General features: G+C 43.4%; 1 protein-coding gene across 10 annotated transcripts in view; it reads left to right on the top strand.

Moving 5' to 3' along the window:
• LOC113622945 (protein numb homolog) overlaps positions 1–19,085 on the top strand; it is a 235,092-nt gene that overhangs the window by 43,505 nt on the left and 172,502 nt on the right. For 7 of the 10 annotated variants that reach the window (XM_027111712.1, XM_027111714.1, XM_027111709.1 and 4 more), the window contains exon 1: positions 13,328–13,446. The exons of 1 other annotated variant lie outside the window; for it this stretch is intronic. The gene's annotated coding sequence lies outside the window, so the exon portion shown is untranslated. Of the gene's footprint in view, positions 1–13,327; positions 13,447–13,569; positions 13,671–19,085 lie in introns of those variants that run through there. 2 more of the 10 variants (XM_027111715.1, XM_027111708.1) reach the window with 2 other exon arrangements.

Here is a 19,085-nt window from a genome sequence, read left to right as displayed (position 1 = left end):
AAGCCCACGCACAGCAACGAAGACCTAACACAGCCAAAAAAAAAAAAAGAGAGAGAGAAACAAATTCAATAAAGATTTTTAAAATGGTCCACATCAAAATAAATTTTTTTAATTAAAAAAAAATGTGGCAGCCTGTTCTACAAATTAAGTCAAAATCTCTGAGGGTGAGATCCAGATAGCAGTAGATTATAAAAGCTCTGTAGATTATTCTAATATACAGTCAGGATTGAAAATCACTGGTGAGAATTAAATAATATTACTTGTATAAAAAAAAAAAATTGTTACTTGGGTAAAGCCCATCTTACTAGTTCCTAGTTACTCCCTAACTTAAATTTCAATCCAGCAATTGACTATACTTTTGGCATAGGTTCTAAGATTGCACCACCAGGTGTCAGTCTGACCATGCAAGTTGGTTCCTGGAAGCTTCTGTTTACCTGTTCTCACAGTAACAGCCATGTACCATCCCTACAACCATTTGTTGAGTACCTGCCTGCCTTATGCCAGCTATAGTGCTAGTGACCATGTGATTTCTAATCATATGACAAGTAGGCAAGATAGTTATTGCCTCTATCGTGAGGAAGCAGAGGGTCAGAAAGATTCCGTGACTTGTACAGGATGCACAGTAAGCAGCAGAACTTAGATTCAAGCCTCATTCATTCATTCACTCATTCAAAAACACTGAACCTTACTATGCACAAGGTACTCTACATGGAATTGCGGATCCAAAGGTGAACAAAGTATAGTTCTTATCCTCTGGAAGCTCATTTTATCCTTTACTTGTAGGTACATTTGGGGAAAAAAAAGGGGGGGGCATCTCATTTTACAGTTGTTCTTGGCCTCAGGCGAGCTACATCTAGAACTCAAATGCTATGTCCCTAAGAGGGTAGAATGGCCCTCATAGAATTTCCTGGGATGGCAGTTCCACGGTACCCAGCCATTATAAAAAAACAAAAAGAATTTGAGAGCCTATTAGTTACTTATGAGGCTAGGGACCACATCTGTTTTACCACTGTCTTATTTGCTTATTTACACCCTCAGCAGCAAACTATTAGCATAGAGTATGTGTCTAATTTTTAGTCAATGGATATTTACTGAATGAGTGAATGCCTAGTATTCTAAGCACTGCACATGAAGAGTCACAAGGGAAATGTTTAAAGAAGTCTGCACTGTATTCTGGTAAGCAGATTTGAATATTTCCTTCCAAAGGTTGTTCTAAAAAGCTCCAGTTGATTCATCCCTGAGGTGGGAAAGTCTCACAGATCTTGCAGAAGGTTCTAAATGAGCCAGGGGCCGGAGAATTATATTACTACATTTGATCACTGGATCCAGGGTCTAATGGCTACTCTGGAGTTTGGTCTGTATCACAAAGATACCAGCTGTTATGTCTCTGAGTTGGCATTCACTAACCAAGCAGTTTGACAGTTAGGACCATAAGGATTACCAGGTTGAGACAGACCTATAGTCCATTTAATATTCTCTTACCTTGGACGAAAGGTTATTCAAGTAGTGGTTCTTAAACCTGGTTATGAATCAGAATCACTTGGTGGAGCTTTGCAAAAATGAAGTACAGATCTCTGGACCCTACTCCAACCTAATGAAGTGGAACCCCTGGAACTAGGAAAGGGATCTGGGACTCTGCAGTAGGACTGGGGTTGAAAAATGACTGGTTCATTCACGTATGACTCTGCAGTTCATAAATTTGCTCTAATCATTTCTGTATTCTGACTATATTCCCTCCCTGGATAATGAGCTCCATGCATTTATTACCTACACCTTAAAGTATTCTTTTTTTTTTTACCAGTCCTCATCTTAACTCTACTGGAAGTTTGTCCATGATGTTATAATCCTAGGATTCGGGGATTTGAGAGCCGAGTTCCTGCTGATCTTCCCCATGCTGTTTGTGATACTATAGAGTTAGCTCCGCTCTCCCCCTAAAGCATGCCTAGCAGTCACGTGCCCATTCTTGAGCTTTTTCTTGGTTTACAAGCAGCTCTGGCTTTATTAGGCGATCCATTCTGCATCAGCTCGACAATCTTTGTCCACTTTGTGCAGCAGCAGAAAAATAATATCTGTTCCTGTGATGATTGTGACCTGGGATTGTTACTGCTTAGGTCATTCAGGACAGGTAAGTACTTGTTACAGGCTCAGGTTAAAGTCCTGTTATGAGTCTAGTCAGCCTGTTAGCTTTGGAGACACCAAGAAGGGGAATGTACTTTCACTTAAGAACTCAATGACTAACATATCACTTTGGAATGACAATCTGGTTGGTCTGTGGAACAGAGACCAGGAGGGGTAGTGGGGCAGGAGCATTTATAACAAAGTATACAAGGGAGTGAATAGAGAAGTAGAATACCAGGGTCACATACCTGCCAAATAGAATGAAAAAGGGTCTGGTTTAACCACTTCCTTAAAAATAAAAGGGCTAAGTGGTGGGAGATGGAGAGCCACAATTGGGGTGATCATTTTGGAGTCTCCAAATATCCTTTGATAAGTCAAAGTTCCTAAGTAGCCTTACACACATGTAAGAAAGAGGATAGGAGGGAGGGCTTAGGAGAGAGAGAGAGAGGGAGAAGTGTTACCAGGTCACAGCCTATACATCCCTCCACACAAATTAGGCCTGGCCAGGATCTGTTGCACAGAAAACTTACTGGTGCTTGGTTGGAAATTTGTAATACTCCAATGATGGGGATTTTTGGTTGTATTCCTTACAGACATCGGCAATGAACATGTTCTCAACTGAGGTTATTAGAAAACAGATCTCCAGGGACTGGTCCACCCAAGATGAAAATACTGTGGCCTCTGATTCCAATACAGGAGCTCAAAGATGCTCCGGGTCCTTTATGAATCAACAATCAAAATAATAACAACTTTTCCTGGCATGTCTTTTCATCTAGAGATTTCAAAGCATTTCACAAACATCTGCCCATTCCTTGGGTAGCTGATTAAGCCACATCTCTGACAATCATCTTTTGCATGGGGTCCTTCCATCAACTGATGGCTGAGCAGGAAATAGAGTGTGGGCCTCCTGATCCAAGACCTCACACTCAACGCTCACTCCCTCTCTTTACCACCCAATCTGCAGCAATTTGTGCTCCCATGGGGCATAGTTCTTAGTAGGGCCTGTGTGTCAGATCTGCCTGCTTCTTTGCTGTCATCACTTCCCACTGACTGCATTTCTGATTCCCTGTGTCCTGGCAAGTGGGCTGTGCCTTGGTTGTTTGAAGGATCCTGTTGAAGGATCCCTAGGGATTCTTCATGTCTTGTCATCCTTCATCCCAATTCACAACTCCCCCACCATCTCAGGGCCATCAGAGTGCTGTGTCCTGTGGTGTATCCTTCCTCCTTCTCTATGTCCATCCTCACTTCCCCTCTGCAGAAGAAGAGGAAACCACAGACCAAGAGCTTTTGAGCTAGGAAGGAATGGGAAGGAAGAGTTTTGTCTTTTCTCTCAGTTTATCCTCTTGTTCCCAAGGAGGAGGCCAAGGCCATGAACAACGACCCCCAACGGGAGGATTAGCAGGATGAGTCTTTGCTTGCATCACTCATCCTGAGGGAGTTGAATTTTTTTGTTTTTTATCTGGAGCAGGAATGACTCAGTGCAGACCCTTGATGGGGAAATCCATGCCAGAGCCTGAGAGGGAAGTAGCAGAGGGCCACCACCAGCCCAGCATTTTAATTTAATTTTCAGACCGGAACAGTTTCACTGAGTCAGAGGAAACTGAGTTCTCCCTCTCCCCACTTTTGGCGACTGAAGGAATGACCCTGTCTCTCTATGGGAGTCCAACAGAGACAGGCAATGAGATTTCCAATTCATAATGCAGGGAAGGCCCTATGCACACTGGTAGAAGGCTTTATTTAGTCATATCCCCCCACTGTGCTTTTACCTACTAATTAATGTAACCACTAGTGATCATTATATGATAATTAGCACATGCCTTTTTCATAACTCCCATAGCACCACCCCAAAATAAATGATGGTGTAGAGTGGGAAGGCTGCTTCTAGAGACAACTCCTGACTCATTCATTCACTGAGCATTTAGTGAGCTAGTTTGGGTCAGGTCTTGTGCTAGGAGCTGTGAGCAGGATGGATGAGTTTCCTGGTATCACAATGCTGCAGGGGGGATAGGCACTATGCAAGTTTACACATGGGGTGTGTGTATTCCACACGGAAGTGCAGTGTGTATAAGAGGGGCATCCAACCCAGTGGTGGCTGGGAGAGGAGGTGTCAGCAGGCCCCACTGTAGTAGTGACTTTGAAGGTGAGATCTGTAAGATGAGAAGCAGCTAGTAAATGGAATCTAACTTAGGGTAAGCCTATACTATTGGTATAATTTCCCCAGAACATAGAGTTAAACCCAAAGCTGCCTGCTTATAACAACCCTCCAAAGTAACTCCCAGGCTCCTTCAAATACAGTGCCTTGGAGTCTGCTTCTGTACAGTGTGATGAGACCATGGGAAAGTGTGAAATTCTACACAAGTGGAAGATGTAATTATTGTATCCCACTAGAGAGACTATTTCAGGGAGGAAGATGGCACAGGGAAATAGGTGTGAAAATCGGGTTCTTCTATTTCCACACCCAGGCTCAGTTCTCCGTGCCCTTGGGATGTGCTGGGTCTGCCTCAGGAAATATGTTTGTCTGCCTTCACTTGAGCAACAAAATCCTTCTTATCAGCTGCTGCTCTGAGAAGACACTGGTGTCCTTTTGCAGGAAACTAACAGGAAAAGAAAGAAAGCCTACCACTAAATACACTTCCTGAGGACAAAATGAAATGGCTGTTGCTCTGGCTGCCTGTAGGAAAAGGCTGAATAAATAAACACACCATCTCTATTGTGTAGGCAGACTTCCTGGGGGCAAGTCCTCATCTCCTCAGCCCCTTTCCCTTCTAAAATTGGCCATCCTGCATAAAAGCAGACAGAGATCTTCTCTGGCTGCTGAGTGGTACTGAGCCTTATTTATAATTCTCCCCTTTCTCAAACACAGAGGAAACATAGAGTTAGAAGAAGAAGAGACAAGAGTAACAGGAAGAGGAACTTGATGTTGCTATACACCTCTCCTTTAACCTCACAGAACTTTCCCAGCAACTTCTGCTTTGAGCCTTTCTGTGCACAAACCTGGAAACACCTGGGAACACGCCCAGAGGAGAAGGGCCCAGAGCTGGTGCATCTCAGAAAATCAAGGAGCCTGTTTAAATCACAGCTGCACAGGTGACTTGATTTGGAGGCAGAGGTGTAACTGTTATTACCTGCGAGTATTTATTGAGCTCTAATGGTCTAGCACCACAGAAGAAACTGTTGGAGACGGAGGCTCTGGATCAGGAAACAGCTCCAGTTGAAAAGATCCTAGGGCATTTCCTTGTGATGATAGTTTCTTCTTCTGCCTGGAACACAGACAAAAGGAAAGAACATGTACAAATATAAAGAGAGGGAGGGAGGGAGGGAGGGAGAGAATATTTGAGTAGCTACTCCTAGCCTGAAAAGATAAGATGAGGTGAGCTATGCACTTGGACCTTTGTTCTTCTACAGTGTTTTCGGTTTAAAGATCATTTATACTTTAGGGGTATTTCTCTGCCATTTTTCTATATAATAATCATGGTGAGCCCTGAGAAATGACTCAAAGCCAAAATAACGGGGTTTCCTTGATTATAGTTCCTCATTTTCTCTGGCCACTAGCCAGACCTCAATATCCTCCTCCTTTACAAGGAATCCACTCAACGCAGCCCTGCTGGGTCACTCTAACCTTGTAGTGATCTTTCGTTCATGTTGCAAACTGGACTCTCTTCTTCCAACTTTCTAATTGCAAAATTTCTCTTTCTTCAGTCTCTTGATTCTGACTTCTCCCAATCCAGGTGTGCAATCCACCTCTTGGGTGTCCTTACTCCATCCACGGAGCCTGGGTAGAATCCCCCTTTCTCTCATCCTCAGTTAACGACTGACAGCAGATACACAGTGACCAGCTTCTTTTGAAAGGGACAAAAGTCACACAGCCAAGTCCTTGCTCATTCTGGGCACACTCCCCTCTCTCTGGAACTTTAATGGATCCAGGCTCAGATTTCTGCATACTGGAAGGTGCTGCCATACTTAGCCCATCTTGCTTGTTTTGAGCATGCCTTTCTTAGTATAGCGCAGGCAGGAAATTACACTGGATCATGGCTTTGTTGGTCATATTTTATGAGACCCAAATCTAGAATTGTGTTCTGGCAAGTATAGGGTACACATGGATAAATGAGGCAAAACATTTGAAAATTAGACCACTCTGGAAGTTACCGTAATCATAGCATATCTTTCCAGTAGCTTGGAGGGGCAACCAGATAGCATACACTCATATAACATTAATAATAATTAATGGTTACTGAGCGCTTACTATGCGTCAGGTCCTTCCTGAATTATGTAGATTATCTCATTTATTGCTCATAAAAGTCTCCTCCTAGTAGCTAGAAGGGAGAGAAAACCAATCATTATATACTCAATAATAACATTAATAGTAATAATAGTTATTGTATACACCAGGTACATAATATATGCCAGGCCCTGAATTGAACATATTCTCTCCCTTAATGTTTAAACAAAACCTACAAGTAGGTATTATTATTATTATTATTATTATTATTATACTAAGGTAGTCTGCTTCTAAAGTGACTCCAATGATCCCTCTTCTGGTATGTACATCCTTGTGTAATCCCCTTTCCTTGAGTGTGGGCTGGACCTAATGACTTGCTTTTAACTAATAGAATGTGGCAAGAATTTTGGGATGTCACTTCTGTGATTAGATTACAAAAGACTATGACTTGCGTCTCTTTAGCAGTCTCACTCTTACTGGCCCTCTCTCTTGCCCTCTTGCTGGCTTGCTCTGATGAAGTAAGCTGCCATGTTTTGAGGTGCTCTATGGAGAGATCCACAAGGCAAGGCACTGAGGGAAGTCCTGAGCTAACAGCTCATGAGGACCTAAGGCCTTAGCCTAAAGCCTGTGAGCTAAGGAACCCTGCCAACAATGATATGACTGAGCTAGGATGCAGATTCATCCTAATTGAGCCTTTTTTTTTTTTTTTTTTTTTTTTGCGGTACGCAGGCTTCTCACTGTTGTGGCCTCTCCCATTGCAGAGCACAGTCTCCGGATGCGCAGGCTCAGTGGCCATGGCTCACGGTCCTAGCCACTCTGTGGCATGTGGGATCTTCCCGGACCGGGGCACGAACCCGTGTCCCCTGCATCGGCAGGCGGACTCTTAACCACTGCGCCACCAGGGAAGCCCAAGCCTTTTTTTAAAAAAAATTAATTTATATATTTGGCTGTGCCGGGTCTTAGTTGCAGCACTCAGGATCTTCGTTGCCGCGTGGGGGATCTTCGTTGTGACATGCAGGATCTTTAGTTGCGGCGTGAGGGATCTAGTTCCCAGACCAGGGATTGAACCCGGGCCTCCTGCGTTCAGAGCATGGAGTCTTAACCACTGGACCACAAGGGAAGTCCCCCAGTTGAGCCTTGAGATGACTGCAGCCTTGTGAGACCCCCAGAGCCAGAGAACCCAGTTAAGCTGCATCAGGATTTCTGAACCACAGAAACAGAGATAATAATTGCAGTTTTAAGCTACTAAGTTTTTGCGTAATTTGTTGTGCAGCAAGAGATAACTAATACATATCCCATTTTGTGGATGAAGGAACTGAAATTTAGGTAGATGAATCAACTTTCCCAAAGTCACACAGCTACGAATGGCAGAGCCAGGATCTGAACACATTTAGGTTCAAGAGTCTGAGTTCAAGTCTACTTTCTTATGAGATTCCAAGTGATTAGGAAACTGGAGCTCTAGAAGGTATTCTACTCTCTGAAATCCTTGGAGTGTAGCCATGTTTCCAGGAAACTCTTTGTGTGTGTGTAAAACTGGGATGGACAAAAGTTTAAAAGTTCTTTGAGCGGCCCACTCCCTGCTGCAGAAGAATGGCTGGTCCACCCATAGATCTGGTGATAGTAACCAGGGGTTCCATTCAATAGCACAATGGCAGAGCTAAGAGCTGCAGCCCATCCATTTTACAAGCACTCAAGCCATCTTACCTATGCTATGCAAGGTGGGTAGAGGGGTACACACACTTTTCTTGAGGATGAAAATTCATGCATTGAGTTATGAGAAGGTATGGTGTGCTATCTAAAAATCACATGAGCCCTGGAATTGGAAAGCAATGGTTCTGCCTGAGGGAACACCCTCTTACACTGACTTTTTTTTTTTTTTCTTCTTCCCTCCATGGAACAGAGCCTTGAACTTTGAAACCACAGTGCTTTGTTCGAGCATGGAAAGCAGCTTGGCACGTCCTTTTGTTGGAAGCTCCCCAGTTTGGGATGGCAAAAACATCTTCTTCCAGAAAATTTCCCTTTGTTTATCCAGAGCTTCATGCCAGTGGTCACCTTTATGAAATCAAATGAAGATGCACTTGATGGCTGGCTGCAGGGATCTATCCTTCCTTGTCAGCTTTGCCCTGGTGCCGAAGCAGCACCTGGCGATTTCCGGGTGGCAGGAGAACGATGATCCCATAGGGTAGCCTTCTGGCCCCATTCTCCTTTCAACCAGTGGCAGAGGCTGCGCTTGGTTGGTGCAATTGTGCAACCTGGTGTAAAGTCCATAGCTGCGGAGGTGGGGGTAGGACTCTAAGCTGGCTCAGCACTCTGATTGTGGCCTCTTGACTCTTTCTCGATTTCATTACCCTCTTCTCTATGGGCCCTCTCTCTCTTTTTCTTTCTCTTTCTCAGTTCTCATTTCCTCTGTCTCTGTCTCTCTTTCTCTCTCTTTCCTCCCTTCTCTCCGATGCCTTCATCCCTGTCAACCTCCACCTTCAGGGGTCCCAAACTCAGGGAACCATCGCTTATCAAATATCACGGCTTTGCCCCTAACTTCTAGCAGCAGGCAGCTCTGGCCCTTGTCCGCTTATCTGAGTGATTTTCTTCTCCACCAGTTGTTTGTTTCTCTAATCCATTTGGAATTGTGTGTAGAAACCACGGAGAAAAAAATCCAAAACCGAACAAACAAAAACCCGCAAAAGGAGCTTTTCCATAGTGAGACTGACCCCTGGACTAAAATAGAAATGAAAAGAGACTTAGATTCTGCTCCCTTGAAAAGTGATATGATGAAAAGAGAGGAGTAGCAAAGAAAAGAGAGCAAAAAGCACCAGCACACACTAGAGCCCAAGGCAAACCATACCACTCAGATATTGGGGCATCACTCTGAGTCCATCATTTTCCACTTCATCAGGATTTATAAAGGTTATTTTTGCCTGTAATATACCTGTCGTCCTGGTCTTGCTCAAGTGGTTTTGCACAGATACCATCTGCACCACCTCCACAGCCAGCCATGTGACGCAAAGCTGCAGACTCCCTGACCCCAGGGCTCTTGCTTTTTAAGAGGGGGCCTTGAGAGTGATGGAGAAGCACATAACACAGGAAAGAAAAGAGAAGCTGGATGGAGTAATTACTTTACAAGGTTACTTTGTGCACACAAAATCAAAACAAAATTAAAATGTAGGGTTCAAGCATTAACTTTTCCAGTACTGCATGGGCTTCAATAACACAATAGCCTTCTGTGGGATCAAAGAATGTTCCTTAAAACCTTCCTTCTTTAAGGTTTTCTCTCTTCTTACTGCATTGTACGTGTTTATATTACATTTTTCTTTTCTTTTTGAAAATTTATTCTTGGCTGTGTTGGGTCGTCATTGCTGCGCATGGGCTCTCTCTAGTTGTGGCGTACCCTTTGTTGCGGTGCGTGGGCTTCTCATGGCGGTGGCTTCTCTTGTTGCAGAGCACAGGCTCTAGGCGTGCAGCCTTCAGTAGTTGTGGCACACGGGCTCAGCAGTTGTGGCTCACGGGCTCTAGAGCGCAGGCTCAGTAGTTGTGGTGCACGGGTTTAGTTGCTCCACGGCATGTGGGATCTTCCCAGACCAAGGTCGGAACCCGTGTCCCCTGCATTGGCAGACGGACTCTTAACCACTGCACCACCAGGGAAGTCCCCATTTTTCTTCTTAATTGATTTTCACAAGGAATGGGAGGGTAGGAGTGTATATGTATGTGTGAGCAAAAATATTTATAAATGCTTTTTTTTCTTTTAGTGTATGAAATAGGAGGGGGACTTCCCTGGCAGTCCACTGGTTAAGACTCTGCTCTTCCAGATGTGGCACGTACATACAATGGAATATTACTCAGCCAAAAAAAGAAATGAAATTGAGTTATTTGTAGTGAGGTGGATGGACCTAGAGTCTGTCATACAGAGTGAAGTAAGTCAGAAAGAGAAAAACAAATACTGTATGCTAACACATATATATGGAACCTAAAAGAAAAAAAATGGTTCTGAAGAACCTAGGGGCAGGACAGGAATAAAGATGCAGACGTAGAGAATGGACTTGAGGACACGGGGAGTGGGAAGGGTAAGTTGGGACGAAGTGGGAGAGTGGCATGGACATATATACACTACCAAATGTAAAATAGATAGCTAGTGGGAAGCAGCCGCATAGCACAGGGGGATCAGCTCGGTGCTTTGTGACCACCTAGAGGGGTGGGATAGGGAGGGTGGGAGGGAGACACAAGAGGGAGGAGATATAGGGTTATATGTATATGTATAGTTGGTTCACTTTGTTATAAAGCAGAAACTAACACACCATTGTAAAGCAATTATACTCCAATAAAGATGTTAAAAAAAAAAAAAATGAACCCAGTAAGGAGAGTCTCAGCAAGCACCTGGGCAGATGGACAGCCTTGAAGAGTTGCTGTACCCTGTCATGCATGGCAGCAACCAAATGACTTCTGTGTCCCCGAGAGTAGCGGGGAAGTCACAGAGGGGTCCTCCATACCTGAAGGAGTCATACAGCTGGGATCTAGGGACACCTCCGCAGCACCCTGCCTGGCTGATGTTCAAAGCCCAGTCCAAGTGACTGCCATCGCTGTGGGTGTCAGTGTGAGCAGACGGTACCAGGGACTATGCACCCCTCACCCACTCCTTAAGTCCCCAAGAAAAGGAGAGAACAGAAATCCCCAAAGCCATTAATGGCATCTTCTCTATGCCAGGCACTTGTTCTAGGCACTTGTATTACAGCAATAAATAAAACATTAAAAAAAAAGAAAAGACTCTGCTCTTCTACTGCAGGGGGCACAGGTTCGATCCCTGGTCAGGGAACTAAGATCCCACGTGCCGTGTGGTGTGGCCAAAAAATAAAATGAATAAATAAATAAAACGAAATAGAAGGAATAGCTGACCTTTGTGGCAATTTTCCTGGTTTTGTGATAGTAATTCTGTTCAGTTCCTGAACTTAGATGACAAGTCCTCTTAGTGAGGCTGGCCTAATTCTATGTTCTCTATGGCACATAGTGACTATGACTGTGCAAGAGCCATTATTACCCAAAGTACCATAATAATGGACATGTCCTCCTATGACGTTATTGTTTCCTGTCTTCCAGGACATTAATTGCCTTCTAACTTGCTCTAAAATTGGTAGGTAGGACACACTGCCAAGACTAGAGAGAAGAAAGCTGCTGGTAATATACTAAAAAGCTGGGTAAAGGACTTACTGCTACCTCCTTCTCATTGGAGCGTCTTCACATTTACACGTTACTTCTTTTGTTATGGGATGTTAGTTCAGCCTTGCCTTTTGTCTTGGATTCCGTCTTATCATGGTCAATGTCTGATCTTTCCTTCAATTGAATGATTCAGACAACTCTGAAGTTATTTTGGCTTTTCCACTTTCCTTTTACAGGCTTTTTATGAGTCATTGAATTGAAGGGGAGGTTATTTCTAAATTGGAAGGTGAGGATGAGAGAAGGGGGAGGAAAGTTCCGGAAAATAACTGGGAAAAGACACCTTATTGTTATGTAGAGTTGCTGGAGGAATAATTTCCACTTAGTTTGGTGATAGAGGTATGTAGTTTATTTAAACCTGACTAAAAATATATGTTAGAAAATAGACAATTTTTTTTTGGATAATGAACCATGCAGTTTTAAACTCCTTGTAGCTTGCTGGAACAGGATATAAGGGTAAATAGAAGAGATATGGAACAAAAAGTTAGTGGGAATAAGAAAGGGGCAAAGTCCAGATTCTTGGTGCCACAGAAAGTCCCCAACCACTAAAGGGATGCTTAAGAGGGAAGTACCCTTGACCTGTCCCAGTCCATTCCTGAGTGTATGTTTCATGACCCACAGGTTTGTGTATGCTAGGTGGAGTTGTGAGGAAGGTACATTTAAATCTGAGTCAGAAATTGAAAGAATAATTAGGCCAGCATTTTGCTATTTAGGAGCAGGAAAAGGTGTGGAAATGAAAAAGAAATGCAAAAAACTAATGATGGATATATTTCTAGGAGCGCAAGAGTTTTTATAGCAACACCAAATTTCTCAAAAGTGTCTACTGTGATTTGTACCCAGATGAGTAAAAATGCAATCATTTATTCTTGTGCATTGTGCCAATATGCGAAAGGAACTGCAGTCTTTCAATGGTCCTAATTTAGACTGCTTAGGAAGAGGAGAGGTTTAGAAAAAAAGACAAGTTTTTAAGTATCTGACACACAACTAGTAGGGCTATTTAAGAACTGCTGAGCATAAAAATCAAGTTGCGGGAGCCGAATTCTCTTGTCCAGAGCATCACAAGGGTAAAATATGGCCCATTTAGTCCAAACTTGCTGTTGGTTGCCTGGTCACTTCGCAGGAGCTAGCTAGGGGTGAGTCTGGAAGCTGGAGAACCCTCAACACGCCACTTCAATTTATTAACTGCAACCAAAGTGGACTGACCTCTGCAAAATAAACGGTTGTGCTTTGCCCTTTAGCATGGAGACTTCTGGAAAGAACGTCAAGGAAACTGGGCATCTTAGGACCTCAAGAAGGGGAAATTTTAATCTGTATACTGCTTTTCTCTCAAGGGGTTGTAAATGATTTTTAAACACAACCTCTGATGTTGCTGTTTTATAAGTACTACCCTCTGGGTAAGCTAGCAGTGATAAGCTTCTCCTTATAGGGAGGAAGTTGGAGAAAGGGACGAGTTTCCAGAGTCCACTGTACCACAAAGAGTTAACCCTTCCCCTCGAACGTGAGCGTCTGCCCCTTGCTTTCTACTGCGCAACCAAACTGTGCCCAAGCTAGAACCAACCATGGCCGTCACATACTTTGCCAATTGACTTAACAGACACTTTCGGCAGCCTATCAGAACTTTGAACTGCCCAACCATCAACCAATTACAACTAAAGCTTGGTCTAGGACGCTCCAGGTCCGGGAGGGGGGGGGTAATACCGGGTCAGGAAAAGGGGTGGGAAGGAAGCTTTGACGGACGGGTAAACTAAACCAATAAGAGCAGAGAGCTGCCGCCCCACTACCCAATGGAGAGATAGGAAGTGTGAAGCGGGGTGGGCCTGTTGTCATGGGGGAGGTGGTGGCGCTAGGTGGCTACTGGCGCCCGAGGTAGAGGCAGTGGCACTGGAGTTGGCCGCGGGCAGCGGCAGGTGAGTACTGGTAACGCGGACCTGAGGTCTGGGGGCAGTCGCGGGGCGGAAACTCCAGCTCGGCGCTCCTGAGGCGGAAGGCAGCGGAAGGGGGCCTGGACTGCGGGCCGGGTCGGGCCCCGGTCGGGGCCAGGGCGGGGGCGGCGGCGGCGGCGGCGAGTTCGCGCTGGCTGGGCTGGTGGGAGAGCAGCCCGGCTCCTGGCGGCGGAGTTCGTGGTGGCAAGGTAGGCTGGGGCCAGACCCAAGCGGGTCAGGCCGGGAGGTCCCTTGGGACGCTTAGCTGCGCGGGTCTGGGGCACTGCCCGGCGTCCGGTGTGTGAGGGGGGTAGGTCCTTGGGGAGACGGGGGTGTCTGGGGTCCCAGAGAAAGGGGTGACCCGGGGTGACCGGTTACGACCTGGTCCGTGGGCCAGGTGACTCGGACAGGACAGCTTGGGTGCGAGGAGGAAGGGGAACCCGGGAAGCCCGGGAGCGGCCCGAGAGGAGAAAGCTGGGGGGCCGGGAGACTGGGAGTGGCCCGGGTCCGAGGGAGAAGGGAGGCCGAGGGCGGCCGGGGTCTCAGCGAGGGCGTCGAGGAAAGGCAGGGAAGGCACCTGAGGATCCTCCTGAGAAAGGCGGCCATCCGAGAGAGGAGCGCTCCTGGGGTTCTTGGGGAGCTTTGGAGTGTCGGACCCGTGGAGACCTTGAATAGCTTGGGGAGGAACGGGAGCGCCCTGCCCCCCACCGCTGGTCTGGGATGGGAAATTGAAGACTGGCCTGGGAACCCCTAGGTCTGAGGGTCCCCAGGAAACCAGGGTTTTGAAAAAAGTTTTGGAGGGGTAGCTCGGGTTTGAGACTGTGGTGAGGGGTTTGGCTGAGGAATGGAAGTTCTCTCAGTTGGGGATAAGTCAAGCAAAATGACACGGCGGTGGGCGGGAGAAGTTGTTTCCTTGTAGGAAGGGAGTGGGAGGTAGGGTGTAGTAGGAGGGAGCGAGAAAGTTGCTCGGGAAGAGACTAGAGGTCTTGTGGAAACTGGCCGGAACAGTAGATATGAGAAATTAACATGGGGCCCTTAATAGGGTCTAAGGACTTCAGAAATAGTAGAACCTTCAGCTTCATAATACTAAGATGCCATCTAGGACCAGAGAAAGGGTTCTAAAAGCAGAGTTGTGACTTACATTCCAATGCTTTAGAAAAGAAATTTGTTTTAGGACGCGAGCAATAATGTTAGAAAATAAGGACATTGACAATATGGGGAATTTAAAAGGGGAAAAGGGGATAGCTGAACTAAAGGAGTGCGACCGGGAACTTAGAAAGAAGAGAGGCATGAAGAGAACAGGCTTAACTTTCGCCAAATTAGAAATAAATTTGAATTCTAGTTCTACCACTTAGCTTTGACAACTTAACCTCTCTCTGTTTGGAAGTTTCATCTGTGTAATAAGGATAACAATACTTCCTACTTCTTAGGGTTGCTTTTTCACATGAGTTAATATCTGTGGAACTTTTAGAATAGTGACTGGCACAAAGTAAGCACTGTACGGGATTATTAAATGTGTAGAGGATAAAGAAAGTCCTGAATTCTTTAATGCGTTGTTCTCAAACTTTAACTTAAACCAGAATCACCTGGACGGCTTGATAAAACGTAGACTGCTGGCTCCACCCAGAGTTTCTGATTCAGTAGGTCTGGGATGGGGCCTGAGAGTTTGCATTTATCTCAGGTGATGGCTTATGTTGGTCAGGGGAACCACTTGCTTTATTGAAAACAGTAATAATGTAGCAACCTTAAAATACTTGTCTACCCTGCTAGAGACAGGTAGAAGCAAATTGCAAAACAAAGATCCTAATAATGTATAAGGGATGCCGTATTTTAAGCCTGTGTTTTTCAAACTGTGGATCATGATTTATTAGTAATTTATAAAATCAATTTAGTGGGTTAAATTGATTAAAAATAAAATAGAATAGAACAGAATTGACTACCATTGCACGTGGCAAGGAAAAATATTGTTTTGGGAAATTTTGCTCATACATGTGTGTACTAGGTCACAATGTAAAATGTATTTCTTGCATTAAAAAGAGTTTGTAAAACTGTTTTGAGCCATGCAGTGCAGCAAAAGCAGCCCTTCAGTAGGGACATCCAGCGACTGGGTTTATTGCTTATTTATTTTTCTTTTTGTGGTAATTTTATCAGGTGGTGATACATTCTATTAAATTGCTTCAGTTTCTGAATTGGTTTCTCCTGTGTTTGCCTTATCATACATTGTGTTGCGCTTCTTTTTAAATACTGAGAATCTTTAACAGGAGGACTAAAGGGAATTTGAGGTAGAGAGGTGGAATTGAGTGGTGTTTCTCAGATGTGGTCCACTTTTGTTTCACTCATGCCCTCTTGTTTACCTTTTCTTTTTTACCAGTGTACTGTAAAGCACTGTCTGTATAAAACCTAAGTATACACAGACGTGTTGACAGTAAACAACCAACACAGATAGACTGGTTTGAGATCAGTTCCTGTATAGAAAGTAAGCAAAAACCAAATAAGACACATTTCAAAAGAGAAAAGCAAAAGGGTGTTTCCTTTTTAGAGAGTAAGGAATTCTGAAGTTTTCATGGCCTTAATACAAAATATATAATATAAAAGCATTTTTAAGGGAACCAGATATACTTGTGTATTTTAGATTCCTAGGTTTTTGAAGAGAGAAGACATAGTAATAATGCTCAGATGCACCTGGGATAGAGTTTTAACTACAAAGTAAATAGTTTATTAAGCAGGAGCTTTTGTTTTGATGGTTTTCTCCCTTGAGAATGATCTGGATCTGGCATAGAGTTGTAAATTTAACTTGTTTGAGGGACCCAAATGTAATCTATATACTTATTTTAAGCTATATTAAGAATATATATGTATGTTTTGTGCTGTTCTTCGTTTGATTTTTCTTCTGTAAGACTAGATGGTTTATATTTAGAAAGAGTTGATTCATGTTTGTTTTAATGGATGTAAGGACAGAGAAAACAGTATTGAAAACTGAAAGAGATTCTTATAGCTCTCTTTAAAATCTTTAATCTAGGGGATTTATAACCCTTTCATTAATGTTTTATGAAATTGTGAAGAAACTTTTGGAGTAGCTTTGCATCAGGATTTTTAGATTTTTTCCTCTCAAAAATAATTTTTAGTTCTATTTCATGTTTTTATTATATTTTTACAAAATTTTAATTTTTGTTTGGAAGACTATGAAACATGTAATTATTTCATTTTTGAGTTGAAAAACATAAGCAGTCTTTTCATAAAACAAATTTACTAATTTTTTGTGATAGAGGTTCCAAGGATGAAAGCTTTTGAATTACTTGCTTTGAGTTAAATGTAGTATCCCTACCACCAAAATGGTTAAGTCATTGTACAATTGATGGGCACTTTTGTATAGATCATTCAGTTCTTTTTTTTTTTTTTTTCTTTTTGCGGTACGTGGGCCTCTCACTGTTGTGGCCTCTCCCGTTGCAGAGCACAGGCTCCAGACGCGCAGGCTCAGCGGCCATGGCTCACAGGCCTAGCTGCTCTGCGGCATGTGGGATCTTCCCGGACTGGGGCACGAACCCGTGTCCCCTGCATCGGCAGGCGGACTCTCAACCACTGTGCTACCAGGGAAGCCCGATCATTCAGTTCTTTTACTAACTGATGTAAGAATGTAAAATCTTAGTAATCGAGTGTGGGAAAAATATAAAATTCATTCGTCATAATTGTGGACATTAACTAGTTTGGTTACTTACTTGCTTTTTAATGAATGGACTTTATTCAGTTGACTTATTATTCACCCATAATTTAATCATACTTATCTAGGAATATCTCTGATTGCTCAACCGTTTTTACAGTGAGATTTGTTAATTTGTAGTTGAAAAAATGGTGGTTTTTAAATCCCAGAGAAACTGCTCCTGATGGTACAATTTAGTGAGGCTCATTTTCCAGTTTCAAAGATTATTCAGGTAAATGGTTTTTAAAAGTAGAAGTTCAATTAACACTAGTTCATTAAGTTTATTTTCTATTTCAATAAAGTTTTGTCTTTTACACATCGCTTCTGATCTGCTTTCTCTGCTTCTTTCTCTTCAGCTACTCATACAATAAATCCTAATGGAAATGTGCTGCCTGAAAATCTAGTTCTGTGAAGGTACAGAACCCCAACATCTGGTTTTTAGTTTGCTGGGAGAATTCCTTTTATCAGAAAAGGTCCCTTGGTAAACTTATTACCTTAAAAAAAGTCTTTTAATAGAGTACTTGGAAAGCTACTGTTTTTTTTTTTTAAATAAATTTATTTATCTATTTTTGGCTGTGTTGGGTCTTCGTTTCTGTGCAAGGGCTTTCTCCAGTTGCAGCGAGCGGGGGCCACTCTTCATCGTGGTGCACGGGCCTCTCACTGTCACGGTCTCTTGTTGTGGAGCACAGGCTCCAGACCCGCAGGCTCAGTAGTTGTGGCTCACGGGCCCAGTTGGTCCACGGCATGTGGGATCCTCCCAGACCAGGGCTCGAACCCGTGTCCCCTGCATTAGCAGGCGGATTCTCAACCACTGCGCCACCAGGGAGGCCCGGAAAGCTACGTTTTATTTTGGACTTGCCAAAATACATGTATTGTGTTTAATAAATTTTGATTTCTATGGAATGGATCTTTAATTTTGCCAGTTTCTGAACTCTGATATATGTTTCCTTGGTGGGGCTAGGGAGAAAGGAAACAATTGTACTTCTTAAATTTTTTTTGCTATATTATTTTTTATCTTGACATTATGATAAATCCTTTATTTGCAAAGAAATACAATTTTTTGGAAAGAAAGAAAAATTTATTTGCAAAGAAAATTTATATTCAGTAATATAATGTATTGGAAATCTCATTATTAAAGATGGAAATTCTATATAAGGCTTTAGGACGTTTGTTCAGATATGAGACACAGGTAATGATAAATAGGATGTCATTATCCTATTGCCATATATTTTTGAGAATATAAAATATGCACTTGTAAATCTTGGGGCAAAAGGATTGAGACTAAGGGAGAATGAGGAGAATACTGATATGTTTGAGGAGGAGTCGGAGGATCTGCAGGAAGTATGTCTAGAGGAGTGAGCCTTTCTTGGCAGTTTTCCTGGAGTGACATATGTAAAGGAGGATGATCCTATTTGCAACATTCTCGCACGGACATATTTTTCGCTGTGCTTGTTAGAACTCTTTCTTTGTTGTGTTCCTCTCAGGAAAGCGTGTCAGAATACAAATGAATACACTGAGAATTGCTAGTCCTAGGATGGGAGGCTTTGCAGGACCCATGTGGATTTAGAAGGCTGGACACTTGTCTCTGCTTCTCCAGTTCTTGGGAATAGGTGCCCAACAATTGTAACTAGGCCAAGTCTTCCCAGTTGTCCTTTCTAATGGAGTCTGGGATTAGGCAGTAGGAAGAGACTCCCAGTCATCTTAAATGGATTAACCAAGGGGCTGCTTAATAATTAATGTTCAGTGACTTCCCTTTCCCTCTCTACCGAAACTGTTTCTCCCTACTTGCTTGCTGATACCTTACCTTCAGGATCAAAGTCTTGAGTTCTCTGATTAGATAGCAAAATATTAATTGTGGTAACTTGTTTATATTAAGGTGGATATAGTTAATTAGGAAAATGATTATTATCCAGTTTTTTTCCAGTTT

Source organism: Aethalodelphis obliquidens, unplaced genomic scaffold, assembly GCF_003676395.1.
Source record: "Aethalodelphis obliquidens isolate GAN/ISIS:26980383/991018 unplaced genomic scaffold, ASM367639v1 scaffold10, whole genome shotgun sequence".
Classification (NCBI taxonomy): Eukaryota; Metazoa; Chordata; class Mammalia; order Artiodactyla; family Delphinidae; genus Aethalodelphis; species Aethalodelphis obliquidens.
Note: the sequence above shows the minus strand (reverse complement) of the source record. Positions and strands in the feature narration are given on the sequence as shown.